We start from the raw sequence: 13,172 nt of genomic DNA, 5'->3' as shown, positions 1-13,172 counted from the left end.
GTTCAAAGCATTTCATTAAAACAGAAGTGAGTGCCACCGGTCTATAATCATTCAGACATGTCACAGGTGTTTTCTTTGACACTGGAATGATAATAGATTTCTTAAAACTTTCTGGGACAGTACAGTTCCTGAGTGACATATTAAAAAGATCAGTAAGAACAGGAGCCAATTGCTCCAAACATAGTTTGAGGACACGAGGAGGGACATTATCAGGGCCAGGGGCCTTACGAACCTTGGTCCTAGATAGTGCACGCTGCACATCCTCCTGCCTCACAGTCAAACTGCTGTGATCCAAGCTTTCAGAGAAAACAACAGGCTCGAGATCAGCAGACTCAAAACGACAATAAAAATTGTCTGACTACGTTGACTACGTTTCATTTCTCATGGGCTGGCTCTTCACGAAGCGCAAGCAGGCGCGATGCTGCTGTATGTCTGCTTTTATGCTGCTCTGTTCACCACCTTTATGAGTGCTCAGTGGGACTGTAGCAGACACTCAAAGTATATTTTGAAGAGAAAATATAAATCTGAGTAAATTCAATTATGTCCTTTGCCCACTCAGTTCTGTCTGCACGCTCACTGAAACACTGTGTGTGGAGAGGCAACTGTGCTCAAATCCACTGACCGCTCAGGATGGTCGAACAAATATAGAGGCACAGTTTTTGCTCCACTCATCATCAGCTCGGATCACGGATCAACAATGGACTGTTACATCACTGACCAGAGGTAAAGTGAAGCTCACATAATGTGGCAGTCTTTCCCGGGTTCCAGTACTGTGTCCTGAAGAAGAGTCCTGTTGCTTTGCTGCTTCCTTTCTGTTTCTGCTAGAAATTGATGGAAAGACACTTTGTGTCTGTCGATGTGCCTGAACGCTGCACAATAATGCACCATTATAACTAGTCTTAACACAAGAAATGTGCATGGCGGCATGATAGAGCAGAGTTGTTACGTTGTTTTTATACCCAAGCTAGCAGACCACGCAATGCATGATGGAACCAGAAGTACACACTGCACAGGTCACGTACTTTAACTGTCAGCTTTAGTTTATTTGATAACTTGGTAACTCTAAGAATAGGAGAGGGGGCAGGCTTCATTTGTCCTGTCCATGGACATGCTGCTCTTGGGGTGGAGCTGGGAGATAGGCAGAGACAAGTACAGGCAACATTGAGAACCTCCTCATTTTAATTTCAAGCTCTTCAGAGAGCTTATGAGTGACATCACAGAGGGTTTGCCCAGTATATGTGTGTGTGTGTGTGTGTGTGTGTGTGTGTGTGTGTGTGTGTGTGTGTGTATATATATATATATATATATATATATATATATATATATATATATATATATATATATATATATATATATATATATATATATATATATATATATATATATATATATATATATATATATATATATATATATATATATATATATATACAAGGGCTGTCAATAAAGTAACGGTCCTTTTTATTTTTATTTTTTTCAAAAACTATATGGATTTCATTCATATGTTTTTACATCAGACATGCTTGAACCCTCGTGCGCATGCGTGAGTTTTTCCACGCCTGTCGGTGACGTCATTCGCCTGTGAGCACTCCTTATGGGAGGAGTCGTCCAGCCCCTCGTCGGAATTCCTTTGTCTGAGAAGTTGCTGAGAGACTGGCACTTTGTTTGATCAAAGTTTTTTCTAAACCTGTGAGACACATCGAAGTGGACACGGTTCGAAAAATTAAGCTGGTTTTCAGTGAAAATTTTAACGGCTGATGAGATTTTGAGGTGATACTGTCGCTTTAAGGACTTCCCACGGTGCGAGACGTCGCTCAGCGCTCTCAGCCGCCGTCATCAGCCTGTTCAAGCTGAAAACCTCCACATTTCAGGCTTTATTGATCCAGGACGTCGTGAGAAAACAGAGAAGTTTCAGAAGAAGTCGGTTTCAGCATTTTATCCGGATATTCCACTGTTAAAGGAGATTTTTTTAATGAAAGACGTGCGGACGGGCCACAGGAAAAACACCTCTGTTGAAAGCCTTAAGGACAAGTTGGAACATGTCCAGCTGTTAAACATTTCTCATATACTCACTCCACTGAAAGCCATCAAAAGCCGCCTGGATTTTACAAATGGTTATCAACACGGAGGTGTTTTTCCTGTGCCGCCGCACTGGCTGTTGCCCAGTTTCTGGCAAAATTTGATGCGGCACTGCTCCAGACGTCACACACCTCACACAAAGGCTGCTTACCAGAAAATGATGCAATCGACAGGCGTGAAAAAGTTCATGCATGCGCACGAAGGTTCAAGGTTGGCTCATGCAAGCACACGTGATTCAAATCCATCAGGTTTTTGAAAAAAATAAAAAGGTCTGATACTTTTCTAACAGACCTCGTATATATCCTTCCTTACCAATGGGACATTTCTTGTAAAACAACAAAAAACAAAAAAAAAAAAGGAAAACTTGTATGGCATTGACAAATTCATGAAAGGGCATATTTCTGTGATTTATATATATATCATATGGAAGCACAGGCTCTCCAGAGAGAATACGTCACTTCAGTGTCAATGGAATACTTTTGGCTTGAAACTTAATCTTCAAGCGACCAAATGGGGTCATTTACGACACCAGTCAAATAACTACTTATATTTTTAATCACAGAAATATGCCCTTTCATGAATTTGTCAGTCGTACAAGTTTTCCTTTTTTGTTGTTGTTTTTGTTTTGTTTTTTGTTGTTGTTGTTTTACAAGAAATGTCCCATTGGTGTGGTAAGGGTAAAGGAAAAATATGTGGGATCATTTTTATGGCCCCAGAAAGATGTGTATTTTTTAACATAACAAGCTTTGATTTTATCATATAAAATCAGACATTTATTATAACATTTCAGAATATCTGTGATAGATAAAGGAAGCAGTGTAGGTATGATAAACACAAATAAAGCCATTAATATAATATATAATATACCTACATAATATAAATGACATTTTAGGTGCTAAAATAACTTGGTCGCTTGAGGGTTAAGACACCTGTTGACCAATAGTGACTTGTTGAAAATGATTAAAACATGACTCTTTTAAAGGGAAACCTCCATTCCTTTTTACTTCTATTATAGGTTACTTCAGTCCAAGTTGTACACATATATCCAAATGAACAAACGGATTTGTTTGATTTCAACTATATAGTCCAAAATTACAAAATGTCTCCCTGGGCTGTGCGTTGTCTGTCTCTGGAGTCTTTAACAGGATGAGGAGAAGACCGTGGACAGACACGCAGTACAGTTAATGTGTACAGAAACGTAACATCAATACCAAAAATGCAATTTAAAAGATAAAAAAATAAAGATCAGGGACGACAAACTCCACACGTCTCCCTCAGGGGTGAAAAAAATCTATTAAAGAGATAAAGATGGACATACCAGGAGTTGCACACACATTGCATCAGCCGGACTTGGCTGATGCCTCTTTTTGTATCTGACAGAATAACAGTGTGTTCTGTTTGGTTTAGGCCCATGAGAGGTTATCAGCCGCTATCATGAGTGATGATAAACGTTTCAGCTGAGTCCATTCAGCACTGCATGAGTCAGCCATTAGGGCTGCTGTCCTAATGAGGCGTTTCATTGGCTTTCCTCAAACAGTTCACATAGACAAACCATGAATCACCTCTCACACATGAAGCTCCTTCTTTTTGTTACTCTACCCAAAACATCTGCTGGGTGTAGACTCGGATATCCAGCGGGGCCTCTTCCAAAACGGAGCAGAGCACAGGGAGAAGCATTTGCAGTGGAAGGAGAAGGGTGTGGTGTGTGTGTGTGTGTTTGATCTATTCAAATTAAATTTTTTAGTTTTGTTGAAATACAATAAATGCAGCATCATATGCTGCATAATTGTCTGCGCTGGTTAAGGTGAAGGGCTCCAAAAATGCAGATGAATGGGTGAGTGAATGGATGACTCCATTGCAGCCAGGTTGTGTTGATAATAACTCAAGTACAATGAATGCTATTATTGTCATGTACCAGTTTGTTTCCTATGTATTTCCATGCAAGACCATTATGTGGTGCTACATGGATGTTACTGCAAGAATGCACACACACACAAACATTTGCACAAAAACAAAATAGGAGGAGCCATTAATACACGTAATGACAGACTCATGTTTGGTCAAAAGTCCACTGCACTTCTTTAAAGACATGGAGATGTATGGTTGTGTTGTTGAGACGGCATATAAGAACTAAGAAAAGAAAAAAGAAGAATATGGGGACATTTAAAGGACTGAACGTTCACATTTCCGCAGAGGGTTGGCGTGGCCATGAAGATAACAAAATAAAATTTAAAGTACAGTATTGCACCTAAAATCTTGACATAATTTCTTACCATAGATTAATAAATCTGTGCATGAAATCAATAGTTAAATAATTTTGCCAACTCAAAGCTGCCATTGACCCTGCAATATACTGGCGTCCTGTCTAGGGTGTACCTTGCCTTACGCCCTGTGAATGCTGGGATAGGGTCCAACCTTAAATGGAGTAAGTGGGTATTGAAAATGAATGAATGACTGAATGCTGCCATTCGAAAAGGTGATTTCCTGGTTCATATGTGCGTTTCTCTCTGAGCAAACTAAATCTACTCTTTGCCAAGTAAGTGTATTTCTGTGTTTGTGATTATCCACAGGAGTACCCAGTAATAACTCCTCTCACATGGGGTGTTATTTTGTATATTAATTCTATGAGTGGTTGGCAACTTGACACAGCAAATGCAGTTCTCAGGTGTGCATGTACTTCTCCGACATGAGAAATAATTGTTTAAATAACTTAAATTGCACACACAGTTTTTAGTGCTCAATAACCTGTGGCCTCATTATATGTTAATTTGTTCTTCACTTAAACTTCAACTATATCCACCACAGATGGAAAAACCTGTCCAATGCTTATCTTTCATTGTCCTATACTGTGTGTTCTCTTTGAGTCGGTGTCGTGTTTTGTTGATAAAGTGCAAATGCATTGTATCATCATAGCATGAATGTCTGGCCGAACTCTTTACTTTTGTTGTGGGTATGTTGCTTGTCTTTTGGCTGCCCCCATTGTTCAAGGTCACTACAGGAGATCTGATACTGAACTACATTGGGATTTTGGCACAGGTTTTATGCTGGATGCCCTTCTTGATGCAACTCTAGTTTTCCATAGACACACACACACAGAGCCACAGGTCTTCCGAAGTGGTCTCCCAGCCAAGTACTTATAAAGACCTACTGCATTTCACTACTGAGATCTGATGGGATCAGGTGCACACAGAGTGTATTATTTGGGGCATAATTTCAGAAATTGCTCAAAAACACAAGTCTTTAACAGTTACAAATTAACAAATTCTTAATCAGATCTGCCTCAAACTTTAACCGTTAAAGCCCCAGTGATTGTCCCTTGTTTCCTGGTCAACCTTTAATCACATATCTACGAATAGATATCTTTACACAGTGTTGTAGACAAATACATGTCCCACATTCAGAAAGCTGAGATGAAGCTGAACATTTTGATATGCAACATGTTGGCATTATACTAAAGGAAAGTACCTTAAAAGGGAAATTTCTAAAGGTATGGTAAAATTGAGAAAATACCATCTAAGGGTTAATCAACTTCTCCATTGACCACAGTATTTCTCCATAAAATGTCTCCAAAAACCAGACAAATGGGGACAATCATGCAACCTTTGTTCCTCCTCCATCAGTCAGTGGAGGACATTAAGGGCAGAAGTGGAGGGCTGAGTGGCTGTGTCAAACGAAAATGGCAGAGAAGCCTTGAATCAAAGCAAATTTGACAGAGGAGACTTTCAAAAGGGATAGTGTGGGAGAGTGTAGATGTGAGGCAGACGGAGGAGGAGGAGGCATAGAGGGAAAGTTAAGTAAGAACAGACACTGGGCAAGGCGCCAGCAACCAGCTTCCTATTTTTCTCTCCTTATTTTCATTTTCCATTCTGACTGCATGGGCAGAGACGGTAGACCCTAAGACTTGCCTCCCATGCTGAAAAGCTGAATTGGCTGAACTAGATGAGTGAGTCATTTGTCTGGCTTCTGTGGAAACTTTAACCAAAAGAACTTTGGTCCATATAGTCGAGATGATTACGGCCTATCCTCTGCTAAAAATAAGCTCCTACAATTGCTCTTTCAGGAAGAATATGAGCACATTCAAGAAATGAGTTCAAGGAGTTTGACTCTAACGGCAAGTACACCAAAGCAAACACTATGAAAGCATTTTTTGTTTTGTTCTTTGGCAACAGTGAACTCATTGGATTGACATCAAACAGAACACTGTCCTGAACAGTTTCAGTAACCTTGATGTTTGTGCAATAAATAACAAACTCAAATTCCATACCAAATGGTACACGATTAAAAGTACCTGTTCCGAGGTACAACTTTGGAAAGTTTGTTCATTTGTCCTGTAAGCCGGTCCCTGTGGGTTAATGTAACAAATACAGACTATCACATAGGACTGCTGTCATAGGTTTTTCAGAATGTTCATAAGATTGAATTATTAAACTTTCTGCATTGTTTTATGAAAGGACTTGGCAAAAGAACACCTGGTTTGAAAGGTTTAATGTAAAAATATGCAGTTGTTCTCAATTTTTTAAAATGAAGTCAATGTTTTGAATGACAATAATAAAGTCAAGGATGTATGCTGAGCATTCCAAATTATTTAACTTTGCACACAATGATATAAAGAAATAAAGTATTTACTGCCATGCCTGGAAATGCCAGTTCTTCATCTTCACCCTTACCAAAAAGTAGTACATGCAAGTATGTTTCAAGTATACTTCCAGTTTACTTTTTATATACTTATCAGTACTATTTTTTGGTAAGGGCATTCATTTTCTATACCCCTTTACTCCAATCAAGGGTCATGAGGTCGGTGGGTGGGGGGTGGGGATTCCAAGAGACATAAGGTGAGAGGCGTGTACAGGACACTAGTCTATTGTAGGGACATGTATAGACACACATCTACATCAATTTAGACCCTATTTAGACTAGGTTGGCATATCCAAGGGGTAGGTTGAGCCAGTGTAACAGTATATTTTCCCCCCCCACCCCTGGAAGGCAACATTCCTATAGGGCAGCACTGATTAAAGCTTACCTAAACCTTGATAAGGCCCAATCAGGATAAAGCAACCTTTATACTCTATATTTCATGGATGTTTTATTGTCCAAAATGAAGCAGTTTGATTGACGGTGAACAATATTGGTATTCTTTCTGTATGTATCTCTATCTACAATATTTAGATTTCCTATTCTGAAGTATCTTTAAATCCTCCTTCCAAATATACTCTACAAATATATGGACCTGATTGACAACCTAAAATATGACAGAACATCTGTCCATGATGGGGTGGGAGGTAAGAGAGAATTTACACAAAAAAGAGGTCAGAGACTTCAGAATGGAGGATGAAAATGTTGTTGTTTCAGCTATGTATTAATCTGGGTAGGATGAAATGGGTGGTAATGCTACAGCAGACTTGCTTTGCAGGGGTGGGGGGAACATATCCAGGTCAGGATATCTTACCCCCTACTGAGGTCAAATAGAAGAAGAAATCATAGATGTGAATTGAGAGAATTTACACAAACAAGGGGTCAGACACTTGAGAATGGAGGATGAAACGTGTGATCATACTTCAGCAGACTTGCTATGCAGGGGGTGGGGGGGTATCCTAGGATATCCAGGGGGGAAGATATACTGTTACAATGGATTTGAGCAGGATTCACTGAGGTCTGAACACAAAAGTCGCTTGAATCCGGCAAGTTCGGGGATCATGACATCAAACTTCCTCACTACGTTTGTGCGCCCACAGAGTCCTCTCCGCAGTATTCAGTGTGACTAAAGCAGCGAGGACAGCAAACATCCTTCTTCCTCTACAGTGCCTTCTTGCCAAGAGAATGTGGGTGTGTTCCCTTCCACGTGTCACACACACAGCTGTGCGCTCATGTCCAGATCCACACACACCTACACACACACTCATGCTTTCATGTCCAATTCCACACACAGACAAACCTGCACACTTATGTCCAGATCTGGAAAATTGTTATCGATTTCTTTGTTGAAATTTCAAAGAATTTGTCTTGAACCAGACTGATTTTGGACATGTGTGTAGTTTGAAGCAGAATTGAAAAACAGGCTTGAAGACTATCCAACTACAAAGTAATCCTACTCAACCCAAGCTGCCAACCCTAGTATGAACGGGGTCTTAGACTTTCCAGTTCAGATAACCTGCATGTCTTTGGAAGTGGGAGGAAGCCGAAGCACCTGAAGGGAACCCATGCAAACACAGGGAGAATATACAAACTCCACACAGAAAGGACCAGCCCAGAAGCAATCCCATGACCTTCTTGGTCTGAGACAACAGTGCTAACCACTAACCCACCAAGCTGCCAGGAAATGCTAGTTGTCTATACAATAGTCACCTGGGAATGCCTCATCCATTTAAAAGATGTTTACAATGCAAGGCCTTAAGTGTTACTTTTCTACAAGTGGAAAAGTATTTCATTATCAATATGTTGGTGTCTATCTTTCTGCCACAGGGAACCAAGAACAAGCTGGTGTTCAACATAATGTAGCATTTTTGTTTTCTTTTTTACAAGTTCACCATGATGAGTCAAATGGTCAAATGCTACTGGAGAAATAATAAATAAATTACAGATTATTCAAAATAGGGCTGCTCATATACCACGTAAGTGCAGTTATAGGACAATTATCATCACAATGGATACACATTTAAACTGGCTGTTAGTCAAAGACAGACTTTTATGTTCCCTGATCATTTTTACTACAAAGATTATTGTCACTAAGTTACCTTGTATTTTGTTTAGGATTTTTTTTTTTCTTTTATTTCAGAAAATCATAGATACATAACCAGACATGCTGTGGTGGGAAACTTTACGCTACCTGTAGCTAGAGCTAATGCCATGAAGAACATATTTAGGGGTATGAAGGAATGGAATTTATTACCTGATTAAATTAAGGTGACTTCAAATGAATGTTTTTTGTTTGTTTTTTTAAACTTCTAAAACTGCATTTGTTGACATAACGAGCAATCTGGGTTAAACCTTTAAACATATATAGACAAGGTTTTTTATATATATATATTTATGTATAAGACTGACCATCTGTGATTATTAATTTGATTGGAATTTATATATATATATATATATATATATATATATATATATATATATATGCATTTTTGATTTATGTGTATTGTGTTTGTGGACTTGTGTGAACCCAGGAAGGGAAGAATAGTTACAGCTTTGCTGCAGCTAATGGGGATCCAAATAAACAAATAAAACGAATAAATGAGACTACAGCTGGTGGGGACAAAACTAGTTAACAGCCCGCAAAGTCTTTTTTGCTTTGTTTTATTTGGGGGGAGGAGTGGGCTATAGGAATCATACTCTCCATATGTCTATAACTACTTAAAGTGTAACTCCTCCCAAACCAATTGCCGTATCTTAATGCCAGTGCAGTTGAGCATAGGGGGCCCCTATGCTGTGATTCAGATCCTCTATGCTGTGATATAACCAGCATGGGTGGGGTTCCTTCCTTTTTTAAAGGACATATTGCACATTATTTAACGTCCAAGTTAGCAACACAGAGTGCCTCTCAAAATGCAGGGGATAGTGTTTCAAAGGGTTATACCGCGCTAAGTTCCCCCTATGCTGTGAAAAAATCCTGGTGAGAACCCTAAGAAACGTCACATAATGGCAGCACACAATATGAGGATGTACATGGAGAAAACTCATTTTGGTCTGACATCTTCAAGGGGATAAGGGTATATCAAAGTGTTCTTGGCCTCACCCATAAGCAAAAGTATATGGAGGGTCAAGATGTGACCTTCTTCTGTGAAGTTAAGAGAGACTATGCTGAAAAATAGTGCAAGAACAATCTTTCTCTTGTGCCATTTTTCTGGGTGAGACTAAAAACTTTTTATGTAGGTACCCCCATAATAAGGCTTTTGTGCTTATTTGATGGATAATATGATATTTACAACAAAAGTACAAATCTGCCATAACTGTCCCATGGATTTTAGTGTATCCTCAATAAAGGTAGCATTCCATGTAAAGCCCCCCTCACAACTTGCCGTATGTGCTACTATGGGCAGTCTAAGAGTGAAGAAATGGCAAAACCATGCATGAGAGTTGCACATCACGTGTATGTGTTCAGCACCATTGAAGGTCGCAGGCTGCTCGTGGAGAGCTTCACTGCTCCATGCGCAAAATCTACAAGTCTTGCAAAAGCTCAAGAACACATACAGCACATACGGGGCTCAGACTGCCATCTTCATGCCTGACCCAATACAGGCCGTCCAACGACACTAAGATGCACGAACATTGCATTGGTGCCATGCGTCAGAGGTACTGCACAAGTACTCAACACCTGCTATTTGTGCAATCTGCAAGACAGAAGTACATCTCACTCTCCACTCCTATGTGTGGTGTAACCAGCATAACCAGCGTGCCACACAAGTGGAAGACTGGGTATATATATTAGGGGAGATACTGTAGTGTGTACCATTGTAAAAGGGGTTATATTCCATAGTATGCACCAGCCCCCCAGCACCTCCCCCCCTCCCCAATATCTGATGCAAGTTTTCCTTTTTATGTACAAGTATTTTTGTTGTTTTGTTTTTTTTTTAAAGAGGGGAGATATGAACAGACATGAGTGACAGAGTGAAAACGCCTGCTGTGGGCCTGTGTTTCATTATAGAGATACTCTCCTGCATGCCACACGTACAGGTGAAGAGTGAGATGTACTTCTGTCTTGCTGCACTTTAATCCCTCACTGCTGTCAGCACCAGCGCCAAGTTCATCAGAACGTTTTGTGCGTGTTTAAAACTTTAACTGGACCACACTCTCTGCCTTGTTATCTGCCTCTCTCTATCTGCCTGTCTCTCAGCGAGTTTTGTCCTGGTGTACCCTGCCCAACCCAATCTCACGCCATTTCATCATGAAATCATGGAATACAGCGTGAGGCGGGGGTCTGTGGGGGTTATGGTTAGGTTTAGTAGAAGGTAGAGGGTTAGTTTATAGTTAGGGGCTAGGGGAAGAGGTAGGCTTACTAGAAACAGTAAAATAAAGAAAAGGGTGTCAGGAAAAGGTGACTCATTTCATGACTGGGAACACAGAAAACAGCGTAAGACTGGGTTGACCCTTCCTCATGCCCTTTGACTGCTGGGATAGGCCCCAGCTCCCATGACCCTTAATTGGTGTAAGCAAGCATAATAAATGAATGGATGAGCCAAGAGTGATCGTTTCACTCCAGATTGTCATTAAACATATTTCTCTGTCTTCTTACAATCTTTCAAGGCTGTCATACAACTCTTGTTGAAGATAGAAAATAAAGAAGCATTCATGCTCAAAGCCTTACCCCAGATAACCTTGACCGCATATTTTGACAGGGAGGTCTAATTATGGAGAATGTTTGGGAAAAATGTTTTGATGAAAGAAATTCCATCACAGGAAGGGTGAGGCCTGTTGAACAGCTCCAAAGGCAAGAGTGACCCTCATGCCCAGGAAGAGAGAAACATAAACATACAGCTCACACAGACAAGACTCCACAGTCAATGTTCTTACACGTTGCTAAAACAAAGGAATGCAGGCATGAAGCCTGAGTATAAATGAAATAAGGCTGACAGTAACAAGGGGTGTGACTGTGGGAACCACTGAGGCGCCTCGAATGGTGAGCAGTAAAGGACAGGAGATTTAAAAGGGGATTGTTAATCTGCAGATCCACTGGTTACGAATAGTGGGAAAGTAGGACCATCAGTTTATCATGTGGTATACCATAAAGAACTGAAAATAGACTCTTTCTATGGTTGATTGATTTCATGTTTTGTATCAAGCCATGTTCTATCACAAAATTGACAATCTATATTGTATTTAAATCTAGTCATAAAGTACCCTTGTTTCTGCAGCACAATGCAAAATGATTATTAAATTATTTATGTTGGGGGAATTCTGTGGAAAATGCAGTGAGTTTGCTTCCTGAGAGTTTGCCAAGCAGCATCCTCTGAGTACATGCCAAAACTTTCAGTATGTTGAATGGCCACTTGAGGCTGGATCCAAAAGGAAGTCAATCACTGTCAACCCCCCATTTTACAATGTCCAACTTTATGGCAGAAAAAAACATGGTTACAGCGTGTCAGTGTTTTCTTTATACCTTTGGCTACATATTAATGCTGTGTCACTCACAACTGAATGAATCTCAAGGAGAACAAAAGGATCTCAGTTTTCTCTGTGACAGATTTGTTTCTCTGGCTCCCTGTTGATTAAGAGTATTGTCTACTGGGAGACTAAATCAAATGAACCATTTGAGGTTGTTCATTCAGTCCAATTTCAAGTTGTGCGGGTCTTTGTGAACATAATAAAGAATGATGAGCTGATGCAAGAGCAGGTAGTCTTATGGAACAAGATAAATGTTATAATATTAGTCATATTAAAATGCTGTTTGCAATAAAGAATCTGAGTTCTGTACTCATCTTTGACAATTGTGTGATATAAGAGAAATCCCAATTAAAAAACAAAAATAGTAGAGATGGATATCAGTGGCACCTGTAGCTCTGCTCCCCTCACAACCTTAAAATTCAATCGTGTAGTTATGGACTGCTGCACACATAGTGCAAATCTGGTCAAAGTGCACACGAAGCAGGAATCATATGCAAAATGTGTAAAATCGTAGCTGCCTCGAACGCCTCGTACACCTGTTGCTATAACTATTTGCGCACACCAGTGGCTGAAAGACAGAGTGTGCGTTGTGAGAGTCCATCGAACCCTCTCGCGGCAGGTGTCGGCCAAATTCCAGGTGACACGCACAAACATCTAACACCGCCCGTGTGGCTCATAGAAAATGTGTGGCCATTGTTTTTTATTTGTGGGTTTATATTGTGACATTCTACGTCCCAACAGCCAGGGGCTGTGAGCATGGACCGGGCCGCCGGGCCACCCGCCCTCTACCGCCACCCAATCCTCTCTGCACCCGACCCCCATGGCCCCCTCTGCAGGTGGTGAACCCACAGGAGGGCGGGCCCACGTCGCTCTTTCGGGCTGAGGCTGGCTGGGCCCCATGGGCTAAGGTCCGACCACCAGGCGCTCGCGCGCGAGCCCCAACCCCTGGCCTGGCTCCAGGGTGGGGCCCCGGCTCCGTCATACTGGGCGACATC

This window comes from Thalassophryne amazonica, chromosome 6 (assembly GCF_902500255.1).
Source record: "Thalassophryne amazonica chromosome 6, fThaAma1.1, whole genome shotgun sequence".
Taxonomy (NCBI): domain Eukaryota; kingdom Metazoa; phylum Chordata; class Actinopteri; order Batrachoidiformes; family Batrachoididae; genus Thalassophryne; species Thalassophryne amazonica.
Note: the sequence above shows the minus strand (reverse complement) of the source record.